The sequence below is a fragment of the Perissodus microlepis genome, chromosome 14 (assembly GCF_051167445.1).
Source record: "Perissodus microlepis isolate ML-2025 ecotype Zambia chromosome 14, ASM5116744v1, whole genome shotgun sequence".
NCBI lineage: Eukaryota > Metazoa > Chordata > Actinopteri > Cichliformes > Cichlidae > Perissodus > Perissodus microlepis.
In genome coordinates this window covers 4,099,131-4,116,599 of record NC_140474.1, presented here as the reverse complement: position 1 = coordinate 4,116,599, position 17,469 = coordinate 4,099,131, and the positions used below count along the sequence as shown (strand labels likewise).

The 17,469-nt window shown below is 42.3% G+C and overlaps 1 long non-coding RNA gene and 3 other non-coding genes across 4 annotated transcripts; all 4 read left to right on the top strand.

Moving 5' to 3' along the window:
- Positions 1-183: 183 nt before the first annotated feature.
- On the top strand, positions 184-17,428 carry LOC146372901 (uncharacterized). Its single transcript, XR_014802301.1, has 2 exons — positions 184-4,932; positions 16,883-17,428. It is a non-coding gene; the product is annotated as an uncharacterized LOC146372901 (long non-coding RNA).
- LOC146372904 (U1 spliceosomal RNA) lies at positions 1,472-1,635 on the top strand. Its single transcript, XR_014802332.1, has one exon. It is a non-coding gene; the product is annotated as a U1 spliceosomal RNA (small nuclear RNA).
- On the top strand, positions 3,796-3,959 carry LOC146372903 (U1 spliceosomal RNA). Its single transcript, XR_014802321.1, has one exon. It is a non-coding gene; the product is annotated as a U1 spliceosomal RNA (small nuclear RNA).
- On the top strand, positions 5,216-5,379 carry LOC146372902 (U1 spliceosomal RNA). The gene has a single exon (XR_014802628.1). It is a non-coding gene; the product is annotated as a U1 spliceosomal RNA (small nuclear RNA).
- Positions 17,429-17,469: the final 41 nt, after the last annotated feature.

Here is a 17,469-nt window from a genome sequence, read left to right as displayed (position 1 = left end):
TGATCCAGCTATCACCCCCTCATCATCTTGTTTCCTGTCACTGCAAAAGTGGACAGGAATGCTGCTCTGTGGAATGTCCGATGTAGTTCCAGATATCTGGCTGATAGCAGCATCTCATCTTGGTGCCATTTGTTTTTCTCTGCAGCTGTCGTGTATTTCACCAAGCATGACATTTATATTTGTTAGTTCAGGGGTACCACATACTTCTCTTCCACTGGCTGGGATGGTTAAATGGCCTGCTTTACTCAGTCTATAGCGCTTTACACTACATTCAGTCATTCACACACTGGCAATGGCAAGCTACATTGTAACCACACCACTGACAGAGACGAGGCTGCCGGACACTGGCGCCACCGGGCCCTCTGACCACCACCAGTGCGCAAACATGGGGTTAGTATCTTGCCCAAGGATATTTGGGATCGAACCACCGACCTTCTGATTAGTGGCTGACCTGCTCTGCCACCTGAGCTACAGCCAACCCAGGGATGTCCTCTCTAAGAAGGAGAAGCATACTTCTGCAGTCATGGCAGTCCAGGCTTTGTTATGTGCAGAAGGGCCTAAACTCAACTCCAGCTGCAGCATTTGTTCTTGGTCCCTGTGAGCTGCAGGAAGCTCATGCGGTGGACTCGTCCTTAATCTGTGTTTTCTGATAGGTCAGTCGATCTTGTCTTTCTCACTGTTATCACTGGTCAAGGTAAACATTCAGGGTACGGCGAACTTACAACCCAGAGAGGAAATGCCCAAAGTATGTGACTGGCTGCAGACTTTTAAAAATGGAATCGCATTGAGTAATCAGATGGCAAGAGCAGGCGTCTAGAAGAGCAATTAGAAATTGAATGCAGACAGATGTGAATGAATCTCCAATAAAAGCAGTGACAGGTTCAAATACTTTTGTTTGACCTATTGAGTCAAACAATGAGAGTCAAATATTGAGAGGAGTCTGAAGCTGCAGAATGTAGTTTGAAATCATTATTAAAGTGAGTGTTCCTGCTCTGGGACAGTAGGGGGCAGCATCAGGAGGATAGTAACTGTCCAGCAGCAGAGAACAAAGGAACAGGAAGTGGTTGTGCTGTTAGCAGAAAACGTGAGTGCTTTATGCGTTTTTTCCTTTTTTCTAAACATCAGACGTGAATCAAACAGTTTTCAGCTGCAGTTTGATTTAACTTGGAGTTACTTGAACTTCCTGTTGGTTTGTTCCTGGATTTAAGGAGGTTAAATGGATGAAAAAAGTGATCTTTCAGTTAGCTTTTGTTGTGCAGATGCAGCAATGCATGATGGGAAAGACTCCCCGTATTTTATTAAAACTAAATAACCTGATGTGGCTCTGTTGGAAGCTCCTTCCTGTGTATATAAATAGTGTGTAGTCCCAGCCTCCTGCAGGCTGTGTTTGTGTTGATTGTGAGATTGTGAGCACCGTGAGTGTGCAGGGTTTGTGTGTGAAAGAGTCCCCCATGTGTGAGGTGAACAACTCATACTTACCTGGCAGGGGAGATACCATGATCATGAAGGTGGTTCACCCAGGGCGAGGCTCAGCCATTGCACTCCGGTTGTGCTGACCCCTGCGAATTCCCCAAATGTGGGAATCTCGACTGCATAATTTCTGGTAGTGGGGGACTGCGTTCGCGCTCTCCCCTGATCACATGTTCAAAGAAAACTGAGGAAACAGATACTGAGGCAGCGTCCTGCTGTTTATTAGAAATCTCTGTTGTTGTGTTATTTGAGGAGGATGTTAGTGAAACCTTTGTGCTGCACAGTCTTTTCACTGAAGTCCTTTGTGCACTGTGGAGCACACTGTCACCTCCCGAGTGTTCATCCACTTAACAAACAGCAGCTTCTTTTCTAATCCAGGGCAGCTCGTCCATCTCAGTCGTGTTAGGAAAGTCATTTTTGTCCATGTGCAGAAAGACAGCCTGTTTTTTTCCCTTTTCTTTCCTCTAATGGTTCCACAGCAGCCAGCATGTGTGTTATGCAGATTGTGGAAGAGGGCAGGGCTGGTAGAACAGTTACCCAAAGTGTAGCCACCACCGGGCAAAAAAAATGGTTTAAAGATCTATGACAGACGAGCAGCTCAGACCATAACTTATGTTGACCTCACTCTTCCGTGTGTAAACACAAAACTGTCATGTGTGACCCGGTGCCCAATCAGCTCGAACAAACCGTTTGTATTCACAGTAGGGCTGCCACAAACGATTATTTTGATAGTCGACTAGTCACCGATTATTTTTGCGATTAGTCGACTAATCAGATCATGCATCCATTGTAGTAAAACGGACAGTTTATTGCACCAGCAGCATCTGCTCTTATATAATCATCACTAGCTTACAGCTTGAAGTGTTTAAGGTATGTGCTAACTAAAAATAAAGACAAGATGGTAGTTTATTAAATTTTAATTAAATGTGCAGATTGTTTCGGTGAAGTTTAATAAACTCAGCCGATTTACTCAGGAACAAATAAAATACTGAAAAAAGCCAAACAACAACATTTTTAAGTTGTCTAAGTGACTTATATATCATGTTTAACCTGAGTAGCGAAAGACAGCGGTGGGTTTGAAAACGATCTGCCGGGAGTCCGGTGTTCTCACTGGCTCTAGTGAGCCTTGCCCCCGGGTAACTATCGAGCTAGTGGGTAACAGACGTCTCTGACAACGTCGGAGCGCTTTTGAAAATATGTGGTGTCTTGATAAACTGAACAGATATTTGAAGTTTAAATAGCTACATTCTCGCCTGAAAACACGTTAAACGTTTATTTTGTGACCCAGAAAGAATAATAAGAGTAACATTAAAACTAACTAGCTGCCGCCATTATTGGAAACTGAGCTGGGCCGCGCTATGAATTCTGGGACAGAGCTTCTTCTTCTTCCGGGTTTAACGGCAGCTGGCATCCTTGTACATGCAGTGCTGCCATCTTCTGTTTCAGGCCGTTATTACACTCTTAAATCCTACTACTTGTTCCTGCGTCTTTTGGGATCTTACAAAGCTTCAAATGACGCATCGACTATTAAATTAGTCGTCGATGATTTTGATAGTCGACGTAATCGTGACTAGTCGACTAATCGTGGCAGCCCTAATTCACAGTTTGTGGGCTTGTCCCTCATATACAACTTCATGCCACTGGTAGCCTTACATGCCACCATCCTCTAATCTGTGCAGATGTTTCTGTAAGGATGAAATGAGCTTTGCAGGCAGTGAAATGTGATGATAGAGTGGATGTTCAGTCTGATTATGACAGAAACTCATCTTATTCCTTCTTTGCTGTTTTTTACACACAGGGAAGCTCTTAGAATATGTGTGTGCAATAAACAGTGTTGTTCCTATTCCGGGACAATAGGGGGCAGCAGCAGGAGGAGAGTGAACTGTTCAGCAGCACATAACAAAGGAACAGGAAGTGGTTGTGCTGTTAGCAGAAAACGTGTGTGCTTTATGCGTTTTTTCCTTTTTTCTAAACATCAGATGTGAATCAAACAGTTTTCAGCTGCAGTTTGATTTAACTTGGAGTTACTTGAACTTCCTGTTGGTTTGTTCCTGGATTTAAGGAGGTTAAATGGATGAAAAAAGTGATCTTTCAGTTAGCTTTTGTTGTGCAGATGCAGCAATGCATGATGGGAAAGACTCCCCGTATTTTATTAAAACTAAATAACCTGATGTGACTCTGTTGGAAGCTCCTTCCTGTGTATATAAATACTGTGTAGTCCCAGCCTCCTGCAGGCTGTGTTTGTGTTGATTGTGAGATTGTGAGCACCGTGAGTGTGCAGGGTTTGTGTGTGAAAGAGTCCCCCATGTGTGAGGTGAACAACTCATACTTACCTGGCAGGGGAGATACCATGATCATGAAGGTGGTTCACCCAGGGCGAGGCTCAGCCATTGCACTCCGGTTGTGCTGACCCCTGCGAATTCCCCAAATGTGGGAATCTCGACTGCATAATTTCTGGTAGTGGGGGACTGCGTTCGCGCTCTCCCCTGATCACATGTTCAAAGAAAACAGAGGAAACAGATACTGAGGCAGTGTCCTGATGTTTATTAGAAATCTTTGTTGTGTTATTTGAGGAGGATGTTAGTGAAAGCTTTGTGCTGCACAGTCTTTTCACTGAAGTCCTTTGTGCACTGTGGAGCACACTGTCACCTCCCGAGTGTTCATCCACTTAACAAACAGCAGCTTCTTTTCTAATCCAGGACAGCTCGTCCATCTCAGTCGTGTTAGGAAAGTCATTTTTGTCCATGTGCAGAAAGACAGCCTGTTTTTTTCCCTTTTCTTTCCTCTAATGGTTCCACAGCAGCCAGCATGTGTGTTATGCAGATTGTGGAAGAGGGCAGGGCTGGTAGAACAGTTACCCAAAGTGTAGCCACCACCGGGCAAAAAAAATGGTTTAAAGATCTATGACAGACGAGCAGCTCAGACCATAACTTATGTTGACCTCACTCTTTCCTGTGTACACAAAAAACTGTCATGTGTGACCCGGTGCCCAATCAGCTCGAACAAACCGTTTGTATTCACACTTTGTGGGCTTGTCCCTCATATACGACTTCATGCCACTGGTAGCCTTACATGCCACCATCCTCTAATCTGTGCAGATGTTTCTGTAAGGATGAAATGAGCTTTGCAGGCAGTGAAATGTGATGATAGAGTGGATGTTCAGTCTGATTATGACAGGAACTCATCTTATTCCTTCTTTGCTGTTGTTTACACACAAGGAAGCTCTTAGAATATGTGTGTGCAATAAACAGTGTTGTTCCTATTCCGGGACAATAGGGGGCAGCAGCAGGAGGAGAGTGAACTGTTCAGCAGCACATAACAAAGGAACAGGAAGTGGTTGTGCTGTTAGCAGAAAACGTGAGTGCTTTATGCGTTTTTTCCTTTTTTCTAAACATCAGACGTGAATCAAACAGTTTTCAGCTGCAGTTTGATTCAACTTGGAGTTACTTGAACTTCCTGCAGGTTTGTTCCTGGATTTAAGGAGGTTAAATGGATGAAGTATTTTGATCTTTCAGTTAGCTTTTGTTGTGCAGATGCAGCAATGCATGATGGGAAAGACTCCCCGTATTTTATTAAAACTAAATAACCTGATGTGGCTCTGTTGGAAGCTCCTTCCTGTGTATATAAATAGTGTGTAGTCCCAGCCTCCTGCAGGCTGTGTTTGTGTTGATTGTGAGATTGTGAGCACCGTGAGTGTGCAGGGTTTGTGTGTGAAAGAGTCCCCCATGTGTGAGGTGAACAACTCATACTTACCTGGCAGGGGAGATACCATGATCATGAAGGTGGTTCACCCAGGGCGAGGCTCAGCCATTGCACTCCGGTTGTGCTGACCCCTGCGAATTCCCCAAATGTGGGAATCTCGACTGCATAATTTCTGGTAGTGGGGGACTGCGTTCGCGCTCTCCCCTGATCACATGTTCAAAGAAAACCGAGGAAACAGATACTGAGGTAGCGTCCTGCTGTTTATTAATGTTTATTAATCACACATTCAAAGAAAACAGACCCAAAAACTTAGTTACTCAGTCAGATTCAGAGATTTTTCTTATTGAGTATTTCAGGGTGATTTGAGTGATTTCAGGACTGGCTGCTGTGGCTCACATGTTGAGTGCAATTTGTAGTTCTCTCTGTTCTCCACTAAAGGAAGATAGAGCTTTGCAAGTTGGTCTGCTGTTTGTCTCGGAACTTTTATTACTGAAGGAATCTGCTCATTCTGTGTCCTGTATTGATTAAAAATCACCACATGGATAAAAATAAATATCCTCTCATCTTTGATTTTGCAGATTAAAATGTGCAGTTTTATTCATTTATTTATTGTGACTTGAACACTATTTTTGCTTACATAGCTGAAAGTGCACTAATCTAACACTGATAAGGTTTTACTATATCAGATTGACAAACGTTTACCAAAGCCCTGTAGGTACTGTTCTATACAGCCTCTCCAACCCCGGTATTTTTACCATAAAAACGGTAACCTGAGCAAAAAAACAGCCACAAAACAAAACAATTACAATTAGGGATGCACCGATACCACTTTTTTGGAAATGAGTACGAGTACTTGCATTTCAGTACTCGCCGATACCGATACCGAGTACTTAATAAAAACATGATGAATTTGCAGGTAACAGCTTTAGTCCTATAATTTAACAAAAAACAAACAAACAAGGGACTAGTTTGGAATTAAGAACATTTATTTAAAATGAAAAGCATGTTGTATGCAATAAATAATTATAAAAAACAAAATTTAATTTTAAATTTGTTCGTCTGTTTCTCTTTTTAGAAGTCTCACTAGCACAGTCACAGCTGGGATGACATCAGAGGCTAGTGCGTTGTAGCTGCTCACTTTTTTAGTTAGTTCCTCAAAGGGGGCGAGGATGGCAACAGTCGTCTCCATAAGAGCCCATTGGTGAGCGGTGAGATAGTCAGGGAGTTCATGCTCGGACACGCCCAGCCCTCGCTTTTGCTCAATGAGGGACTGGAGCATGTAATACGTGCTGTTCCAGCGCGTCTGTACGTCCTGCTGCAGTCTCTTTATTGGCTGGTTGAGCTGTCCCTGAACGTCCTCAAGCAGGGTAGGCTAAGGCGGAATGTTTAAAATGCCCAACTATTTTCCGTCCCACCGCTATAGCATCAGCTATGCTCCTCTGTGCTAATAAGCGTGGGTAAATAAGCGTGGGTAAACTCTTTGTACTCGTTGTCGTGTTTTTGGTGCTTGATTAAATTACTTGTGTTAAATGCGCTACCTTTTGAGCCTCCTCTGGACAATTTCGCTGAGCACGATTTGCAGTCCGCCTTTGTTTTTGCGTCTTCGTTCACTTTGAAATAGTTCCACACGGCTGACTTGTCTCGCCTCCCCTTCTCCCCGCTCTGAGCTGCAGCCGGGGCCTGGGGGCGGGCACTCGGGGCCTGGGGGCGGGCACTCGGCGCCTGTGATTAACCCCTTACATGCCGCTCAAACATAGACAGGTCTCAGACCGTGGTATCGGTCCCCGGTATCGGGGGACTTTTAACGAGTACGAGTACTTTAGAAAATGTGGTATCGAGGCCGATACCAGTATCGGTATCGGTGCATCCCTAATTACAATTGTTAAAAAAACAGTGTTCAGTATTTTACAATAATTTTTTGTGGACTGATTTAATAACTTCAGTAAAGGCATCTCCACCAATAAACCCATATTCAAAACCACCTACCTACAACTAAGGAACGAGCCAAAGTGTAAGAAGTTCCAGTCTGAGGGGTGTACAAGCCAAGTTCAGTTTAGCCAGCTCTTTGTGTTAGCAGATTTGATCAACACTAAAACTAAGAAATGACCGTGGTTATCGTCCTTTGCTTACAGAGGCTTTCATTGTTGGTCTGTGTGTGTGTGTGTGTGCGCAGCTAAAGAGAGTGTTTGATAAATCATCAGCCAACACTGATACTGCAGACAAGTCGGTAGAGTAATGTTGCAGTTGGTAATCATGTGAATTTAAAAAAATATGTATTTTTTTAGTGCTATCAGCGTTAATCTTGTTAAAATGACGAGCTGACCGCGCTACTGCGATGACACCGTGCAGCCCCACGCACGGGGCAATCCGCGCTAACTCGCTAACAGAGATTTGTCACATTAATGCGGTTATGGCGTTAACGTCATTTTAACAAGATTAAGGCTGACGGCACTAGTAGCTTTCCAGTTGGTGCTGCAGTGTTGTGGCAATTACACATTAAGGAGTGTCTGAACAAAAAGCAATTCGCTTCTGGCGCATTTCTTTGTAGTGATGACATTTGCAGGTGGGCATTCAGGCTCTGGTTGCCTAGGAAACTATCCAGGGTTATTAATACCTCTGTCATTTGTCAGTCAGTGACAACCTTTGCTCATGTTGTTTGTGTGTAGCTTTGTTTTGGAGTTAGATTAAGAGAAAACAGAGAGGACTAACCAAACTTGGTATCATACCAAAAAATAGGAGTTGGGAATTATTAAATTTTGCATATGCCTCCGTTAATGTCTGTGAAGGTCTCAGTCATCCGTTAATGTAAATTAATACCTATTCTGACACATGCATGTATGAATAAATAGCAACATGCATTTGTAACACAGGAAACCAAATTTTACAAATCTAATTACCGTACTCCAGTCTGGGCCATCCTATTTGGTACCGGCTTAGTGAAGATCATAGAGTTGATAGGTCATGGCTTCACACCCTGTTTGGAAGAGCAGTGCTACTGTGTGATTGCACATAACAGCGCCTGCCACACAGGAGCGCTGGCTATGTGTCAGTACCACCGGCGATGAATCCAGAAACTTAATCTAAGAAGAAAGAACGAAAATTAAAAATGTAACATCATCTTCATGGAAGAGCTGAACACGAAAATAGTTCAGTGTTATGGTTACTGACCTCTACAGGCTTACCCTCCTGAAGGCTTAGTGTTTCTTTCTCTCCCTATTAAAACAACTTACTTGATAACTGTAATAACTTAGATTGTGTATTTTTGCAGTATTAACTTGGTGTAAATTTGTTTCTGATCACCCAAACACATCTGACTAGTCAAATTAGGAGTGATAAAGCAGGGAGACAAGGAACACATTCAAGTTGATGGGCCTTCAGGAATTAACTTAACTAATGTGTAGAAGGTCGCCATGGTTTAACCACACCGGAAGAACGCGGAAGTGATTGTGCAAGTAGTCTATTGCTGCTTATGGGGCTGTTTTGAGATTTCTGCGTAGCTTGAGCAAAGAGTGCAACGTTAAAGGCTGCATTGCCCTGAATGCACTTAATAGCACTTTAGGTGTGGATATGTCAGCCTTCTCTGCTTTCCTTGGCAGTCTCCACAATAATTTGGATGCCCTGCATGCATGCATTTGATAAGGTGAGATTCACCTGTTCAAACACCATCACTGTCTAAATATAAAAACTGTTCAGGCTTGTTAAGCCACGCACATGCTTGCTGCAGTACAGTACAAGTGTCTCTAAATATCTTGGCCGTGTTTCTCACATTTATCCCTGTTGTATTTAAAAAATTTCACAAGCTTGCTCAGGGCACCGTGAACCTGGCAGTGTGACAGCGGTGTAGTCATGGGCAGACTTGTATGTAGGGAAGTTTTTCAGCTGGCTTTTTGAGTGTAAGATTAAGTAACATTCAGCACTGGTGCACCTAACTTTTTTTTTTTTTTTTTTAGGCGCACCAGCACAAAAGTTAGGCAACCCAAATTTTTCAACCGCATCGCTTAACACCGCAGTTTTATGTGTGCACTTTTTTGGGGGGGGGAATTGCTGTCCATACAGACAATATTGATTTGTAAGTGATAGGGCTGCCACTAGGGCTGCACGATTTTGCATAAAATGAGAATCACGATTTTTTTGGCTTAGAATTGAGATCACGATTCTCTCACGATTTTCTTTTCCAGTATAAATATTTATTGCACTTATTAACTGCACATCAACTTCGTAACAGTTGAGACTGAACATAAAAACAATAAATAAACATAAAAACAACAAATGTCTCACATTTTGTTGTTGCCGCAAAATGTTGTACTGCTTGAAATTCCGTCTCCACCGTTGCTCGACACTGCGTGTATAGAGCAGGTAGTGCAACAATAGAACAATAGTTGCAGGACGGCAACTGTAGCGTTTGTCTAGGGTGTTGATCATTTTCTTAAATCCCTCGTTTTGCACAGTGTTGATGGGAGTCAGGTGATAAGTGATAGCCTCCGTAATTTCTTTGTGCCTGCGGGAGTTTGACGTGTATAGGGAACGCTGTATAAGGTTCCCGTTATTGATGTTTGGGTGGTTGACCGGGACGGATTTTCTCCAGTCACTTTCTCGTAATCTCACACGTGCTTTCCGTTGTTTTTTCCCTGCCAATTTTAGCAGCCTGATGGCTTCTGTATCACGTAGTATAAGGCTCCGCCCTTGTCATTTGTTGAGCAGGAAGAGTGAGCGCTTGTTTTCATGCAGATTATGTCCCGGATCAAAATGAGGTACAATCGTCTTTTTTTTTTTTTTTTTCTTTTTTTTTTTAAATCGTTGTCATTTGGAAATGATATCGCACATAAGTATGAATTCAGATTGCGATTTTCTAACGATTAATTGTGTAGCCCTAGCTGCCACAAACTATTATTTTGATAGTCGACTAGTCACCGATTATTTTTGCGATTAGTTGACTAATCAGATCATGCATCCATTGGACGTAAAATGTACAGCTTATTGCACCAGCATGCGTCTGCTCTTATATAACTATCATTAGCTTACAGCTGTAAGTGTTTAATGTATGTGCTAACTAAAAATAAAGACAAGATGATAGTTTACTGAATTTAAATGAAATTTGCAGATTGTTTCGGTGTAAACTCAGCCGTCTGCTCCTTGCTATCTAAAATATAACAGGACACTGGAGTATATTCAAATTCAAACGACGCGTCGACTATTAAATTAGTCGTCGATGTAATCGTGACTAGTTGACTAATCGTGGCAGCCCTAGTAAATGAGTAACTAACAATCTTGTCAACACAAAGTTCTTTATTTGGAGCACAGTTCTACAAGACAGATAAGTTACTGAAAAAGTGCTTAAAGTGCTTTGGCACTCTTTGGTAGTATTGTAGACAATGTTAAACTTAATCATCATCTCGGCCTCCTCTGATGACCTGTCTGCTGCTGCCTGCCGCTGAAAAGCAGTGGGGAGAGGGGACACTTGGGCAGTGCATTTATCGCAGCATATAATGTGTTTTCTGGATACACTGTGCTTTTTCAGCATTCAGAGATTGATGGCTCTGTGTCAGAGCACTGGCTATGAATTTCAGACGGATCAGGCCTTAACTTAACAAAAAAGTTATCAGTAGTTCTTTTCATCTTTTCTTATTCACAGCTACATCCACTTCAGTCGGGCCTAGGCTACTGACAAGGGCTGGGTACCATTAGGGGTGGGGGGTATAAATGGTATACAGTAGAAACGATATAAATTTGACCAACGGTAGAGATTTTGACTCTACCGCGATAGCGCATGTTGATGGTGACATCAAGCTGCGCCTGTTTTGGTTGAAAGCATTGCAGCGGCTGCAAAGAACATCATCTGCAAATTATGCCGGGCGACAGTAATAGCAAAGAGACGAAGCACTTTTGGAATATGGGGAGAGCCAAAAACTGCGCTTCCTCCACTTCTGTACCATCGATACATTAATGTTGAATTCTCTGGCAGCTGCTCTATACCCATGTAGTTGCAGTATATTAGTAACTAACCTTGTATTGTGGATGGATTATCTCAGTTGTTTTCCTGACTGAAGTTAGGTCCGTTTATATCATCTTGCTTTTTCGCCAGCGATCACGTAGCATATCATCATATACCAGCTAGCCCAACTTCAGTAAACCTACAAACGTCACTGCTGTTTAGTTTTCTGTCTTCATTTATGTTGGAAGTGATAGCAGAGCTGTACAGAAATCTCTCAGTCAGAACATGCTATATCATGTTTAGGTGGAAGCTAGCGAGCTAACTTCCTGCTAACTTGTAACTCTGTTGAATTTAATAAATTCTGTTTTCATGGATGCCTGGATGTTAAACTTAATTGTTACACCTGGTAAAGCAGCAACACTGATCATTTTATTAAAGATGAAAGACTTTAGACAGTTTTTAACTCTCAGTGATGCTGCAGTGTTTGTTTGACTTTGGGACCTGAAGCAGACAGAGTTTACTCAGATTACTCCGCGAGGCTCGTGACTACGGCAGCCGTAATGCTCCAACAATCCATCAAGCGGTGCGGCTTCATAGCTTCCCAAAGTCGTACTGAAACATTTGACAGATTGCTGAGCGCCGTGTACATAAAATCGTTTCGAGGTCAGTAAACACAACCAGAATTCATACATAAGGCACACGGGATTATAAGGGGCTCTGTCGATTTTCAGAAAAATCAAAGGATTGATTTTAAGTGTGCCGTATTTTCCAAAAAACACGGTAATAACGGCGGCCCGCTAGCATGCTCTACCAAAAATAGTGCTTTGTTGTGTATCTGACGGACGAAAGCTAAACCAGTTCCACACCACTGAAGTTGCAGCATTTTTACAAACCAATTCTGGTTCATCTGTTTCATTCAACGATCCGCTTTTGCCCTCCTCATTCTCCGTCGCCGCCATACTTTTTCCACCATGTGCGTATGAAAACAAAGGCACTGTGCATGCGCGTTTTACCCATATTCTATCGCGATATTTCATTTTCTTAGTGTTGCCCAACATTATACCGGTATTACCATGAATGGTATGATATGGCCCAGCCCTACCAATCTTTTGGCTCACGCTTTAGTATATGGTGACATTGCTCATACTCATCAATGGTGACATCACACTGTGGCAGAAGCTGTTATAAAGCTAATTATAGGCCAATCTCCAACCTTCCTTTCATATCAAAAATCCTTGAAAGAGTAGTTGTCAAACAGCTAACAGATCATCTGCAGAGGAATGGTTTATTTGAAGAGTTTCAGTCAGGTTTCAGAGCTCATCACAGCACAGAAACAGCTTTAGTGAAGGTTACAAATGATCTTCTTATGGCCTCTGACAGTGGACTCATCTCTGTGCTTGTCCTGCTAGACCTCAGTGCAGCGTTCGATACTGTCGACCATAATATCCTATTAGAGCGATTAGAACATGCTGTAGGTATTACAGGTACTGCACTGCAGTGGTTTGTATCATATCTATCTAATAGACTCCAATTTGTGCATGTAAATGGAGAGTCCTCTTCACACACTGAGGTTAATTATGGAGTTCCACAGGGTTCAGTGCTAGGACCAATTCTGTTTACATTATACATGCTTCCCTTAGGCAGCATCATTAGAAGACATAGCATACATTTACACTGCTATGCAGATGACACCCAGCTCTATCTGTCCATGAAGCCAGATAACACACACCAATTAGTTAAACTGCAGGAATGTCTTAAAGACATAAAGACCTGGATGGCCGCTAACTTTCTGCTTCTTAATTCAGATAAAACTGAGGTTATTGTACTCTGCCCTGAAAATCTTAGAAATATGGTATCTAACCAGATTCATACTCTGGATGGCATTACCTTGGCCTCCAGTAACGCTGTGAGGAACCTTGGAGTCATTTTTGACCAGGACATGTCCTTCAACGCACATATTAAACAAATATGTAAGACTGCTTTCTTCCATTTGCGCAACATGTCTAAAATTAGAAATATCCTGTCTCAGAGTGACGCTGAAAAACTAGTTCATGCATTTATTACTTCCAGGCTGGACGACTGTAATTCATTATTATTAGGATGTCCAAAAAACTCACTGAAAAGCCTTCAGCTAATCCAAAATGCTGCAGCAAGAGTCCTGACAGGGACTAGAAGGAGAGAGCATATTTCTCCTGTTTTGGCTTCCCTTCATTGGCTTCCTGTTAAATCCAGAATTGAATTCAAAATCCTGCTCCTCACATACAAGGTCTTAAATAATCAGGCCCCATCTTATCTTAATGACCTTGTAGTACCATATCACCCTATTAGAGCACTTCGCTCTCGCTCTGCAGGCCTACTTGTTGTTCCTAGAGTATTTAAAAGTAGAATGGGAGGCAGAGCCTTCAGTTTTCAGGCCCCTCTTCTGTGGAACCAGCTTCCAGTTTGGATTCGGGAGACAGAAACTATCTCTACTTTTAAGATTAGGCTTAAAACTTTCCTTTTTGCTAAAGCATATAGTTAGGGCTGGACCAGGTGACCCTGAATCCTCCCTTAGTTATGCTGCAATAGACGTAGGCTGCCGGGGGATTCCCAAGATGCATTGAGTTTTTCCTTTCCAGTCACCTTTCTCACTCACTATGTATTAATAGACCTCTCTGCATTGAATCATATCTGTTATTAACCTCTGTCTCTCTTCCACAGCATGTCTTTTATCCTGTCTTCCTTCTCTCACCCCAACCGGTCGCAGCAGATGGCCGCCCCTCCCTGAGCCTGGTTCTGCCGGAGGTTTCTTCCTGTTAAAAGGGAGTTTTTACTTCCCACTGTCGCCAAAGTGCTTGCTCATAGGGGGTCATATGATTGTTGGGTTTTTCTCTGTATCTATGAAGCGCCTTGAGGCGACTTTTGTTGTGACTTGGCGCTATATAAATAAAATTGAATTGAATAAAGTTGAGTAGAGGGAATCAGGTGCTTCTTCTAGCCTCTAAAAGACAGACGTTATCATTCTGTTCCCTGTTGGCCAGGAGGGCAATCCTACTGAGGTGGCGGGATGCTGCCCCTCCCACTCACAAACAGTGGTTATATCACCTCATGTCGTGTCTAAAACTGGAAAAAAATAAGACATTCACTCCAGAACTCTACTGGGAAATTTCAAAGCTTGTGGGGTCCTTTCCTTGATGCATTTCAAAATCTAAAAGAATTTTTCAGCAAACTCTCTTATGTCAGGTGTGGAAATACAGTGTGCAGGTCTAGGGCAGTGACCTGGGTGGGAATGAATGGGATTATTTTGCTGGGATTGTGTTATTTGGTGAAGTATTATACATATGTTTATATTTCACTCTTTTTTTTCTTCTTGTATTTCACAGCCTTAAATGTACGGCTAATTACCCCGAATTTACAGATCATCTGTAATCTTTTTCTTCTCTGTATGAAAGAAAAACTCTTAAAAGACATTGTTTTTAAAAAAAGGAGAGTAGAGATGTTGTTTTGGGTTCATTAAGCAGGTGGTGAAGTGTTCTAAGCATCTGTATTGCTGCTAACAGTCTCTCACAATCAGTGTTTGTAGTATAAGTCCATCATGGTCTCTGATCACGCTTGTTTTGGGAATCCAGATCTGCAGCTGGAGTTTTGGAGTTTTTTAAATAAGTTTTGAAGAGTTGTTTGTGTCCGTCACTGTTTTGGTCTGGATGTTCAGCTGTGATATTTCTGGACACAAAATTGCACACACATCAGTCTTCCTCAAACACAGGTGTACCTTCTACGAGGGCATTTATGTGTGGACTTTCTCTGTGCTGGAATTCCAAGAGCGCAAAGCCGTGAAAATAGTCAACAACTTTTCCAAGTGGTTGTGCAAAAGAGAGGCTCAAAACGATGAACAATGCCTCGAATCGTTTCTGAAACATCCACGTTGTCGTAAAACGATTGCTTCGCAGTATTTCACACTTGGAAGATAAATCAGGCTCATCAAAACTGACCTGCTCATGTTGTTGAGGCTTACTTGCTGTAATGACCTCTTTCCAGTGAATTTCTGCTTCACAGAGAAAAAAAGTGGGAGCTCCCACCTGATCATAGCATAGAGATCACTTATGCTTTTTTTCTCAATAAGCAGCGGTATCTCTGAATCGATCGGCATCTTTGTTATGCACTCGTCTTTACTTCATGTTACATCCTTCTCTGGCAGTCAGTGGCATGTACTGCGCTGACTGCTAGCTGAAGTGAATAGTCTAAAATTTGTGTTGCGTTTGCCTCTGTGTGCTGCCTGTATGTCTTTTTTTGTTCTTGCTCTACGTGGACTACATACACCTGCTCCCTGTCACTTCAAAACATGCATCGCTAATCAGTGAGAGCGCCTTGGCACTATCCCTACTAGTGAAGACTAGGTTGTTTCAACAGTGCTTTCCTCTCGGGTTCGTTGAACTCAGACACGCATAGAATCAACTTTTCCATGTTTTTGTTCATAGTGTGTTTGATCTTGGCGTGGCTGTAGGCGCAGGAAGTAGAAAAGGATGGGTTTCAGAGCGCAGTGCTACTTTCTATGTAAAAGGGCCTTAACAGTGTGCTGTTTATCTTACATCCTTCTCTGGTAAAAGGTTTACCTTTACACAACTGTATTCTTATGCTTAAAGTAGCCAGATATATTTCTTGTACAAACTGTGGAAAGAACAAATAGTTTGTGTCCCTAGCAAAACCGTTATCAGCACAGGAAAGCCTGGTTTTGAAATATCTACAAGGCTCATTGAATGAATGAATGAATGAATGCAGAATTGTCTACAGTGACCGTAGACTCCGGACCAATCACAACGCAGAACTGTCTGCTGTAGGGATGCACTAATTTGACTTGTCTAAGATATGATACTGATGTCTCGGCTTCAAGATGTAATGTTGTTATTCATATAATTTATTTAGAGTAGCTTCATTTAAGCTCATTTAAAGGCTGCTCAATGAGTTGTTGCACTGAACTAACGTCCTTCTAGCTTTCTGGCTTGTGAGACTTTCCTCTGACTGTACATAATGAAAGAAACCAAAGCTTCATCTGACTTAGGCTGTATAACACTATCCACCGACAGCGCTAAAGTGGAAACACGAAAGAGATTAAAGTGAACAGAAGAGGGATTCTGCTGCTGTTTGATTCTTGTGTGTCATTGATTCTGTGTCTTGTCTGCCTTTCTGCAGGTCTTTCTGGCTCCTCAGTTTCCTGAGGGTTTGTTATATTATTTGTCCTCTCCCAAAACCCGAGTCCAAACCAGCCAGTCGTGGCAGACTGCTTACCACACGAAAAACAAAGCACATCTGCGTGCAGTGTCTTCTTTCTGTTTGGCCTGGATGCTTTGCCAATTTCCAGATAAGGTGGATGGGAAGTGGAGATGAGGCAGATGAGATGGTGTGAGAAGACAATAGCAAATCGGAGGGGAGAAAGAGAACATTTATAAACCCAGACAACAGATGTTGAGTGAAAAAGAAACACTTGGTCCATCATGGGAAGCCCCCAGCAGCCTTGGCCTATTGCAGCATAACTAAGGGAGGATTCAGGGTCACCTGATCCAACCCTATAAGCTTTCAAAGCATAGAAAGTGCAAAGCCTAATCTTAAAAGTACATTGTGCTTCTGATAAAACACATGAGGAATACACTATGAAATAAGTTGTTACCTTAAGGTTTTTAATTAAATAGGCTACACAGAACAGCTGTTTTTGTGTGAAGGTCCTTTGTTTCATTATTTTGGCTGCTGTAGAGCTGGAATGTACCAGCTTGTGGGATAAAGTGTGTTTTCTCTTCCCCACAGCCTGCGATGTTGCCGCGGCAGCATCACAGTTGGAAAGAAACAGACTCCATGTGGACGGAGGGCAGATGTCCTTCAGCCCAGCTAGAGAACACCAGGATGAATTCCTCAGACTCGGTATCTGACCTTGTGCTAGCGTGGCGGGCCCCGAGTTCCTTCTGATGCTGAACAGTGTCCAGCCTTATATGACCACAACGTGTAGGTGACACCGACTCCCTCGTGTTCCTCAGATCTGGATCACTGGCATCTTTTTTTTTTTTAGCATATCTTAGTGCTGTTTAAGTTTTGTTCATGCACATTTCAAGACATTTTACTTACCTCTTGGTATTTTAATGTTATTTTAGGAATACTGCCTCAGTATCTTACTAAATATAATAATACGACTTTTTCTTCATAATTGAACGGTGCCTACTTCAATAAAGTGCGTTGTCAAGAATAGGTTATCTATATAAAAACCGGTGCTACAAATAAGATCTGGATCTGACTCGCTCCCTGATGGAGAAAACTTAGAATTATGTTGCCAAATAAAAAAAATTTTGATTGAATATTCTCATTCTTGTTGATTCTGTTGGCTTTTATAGGACCTACTT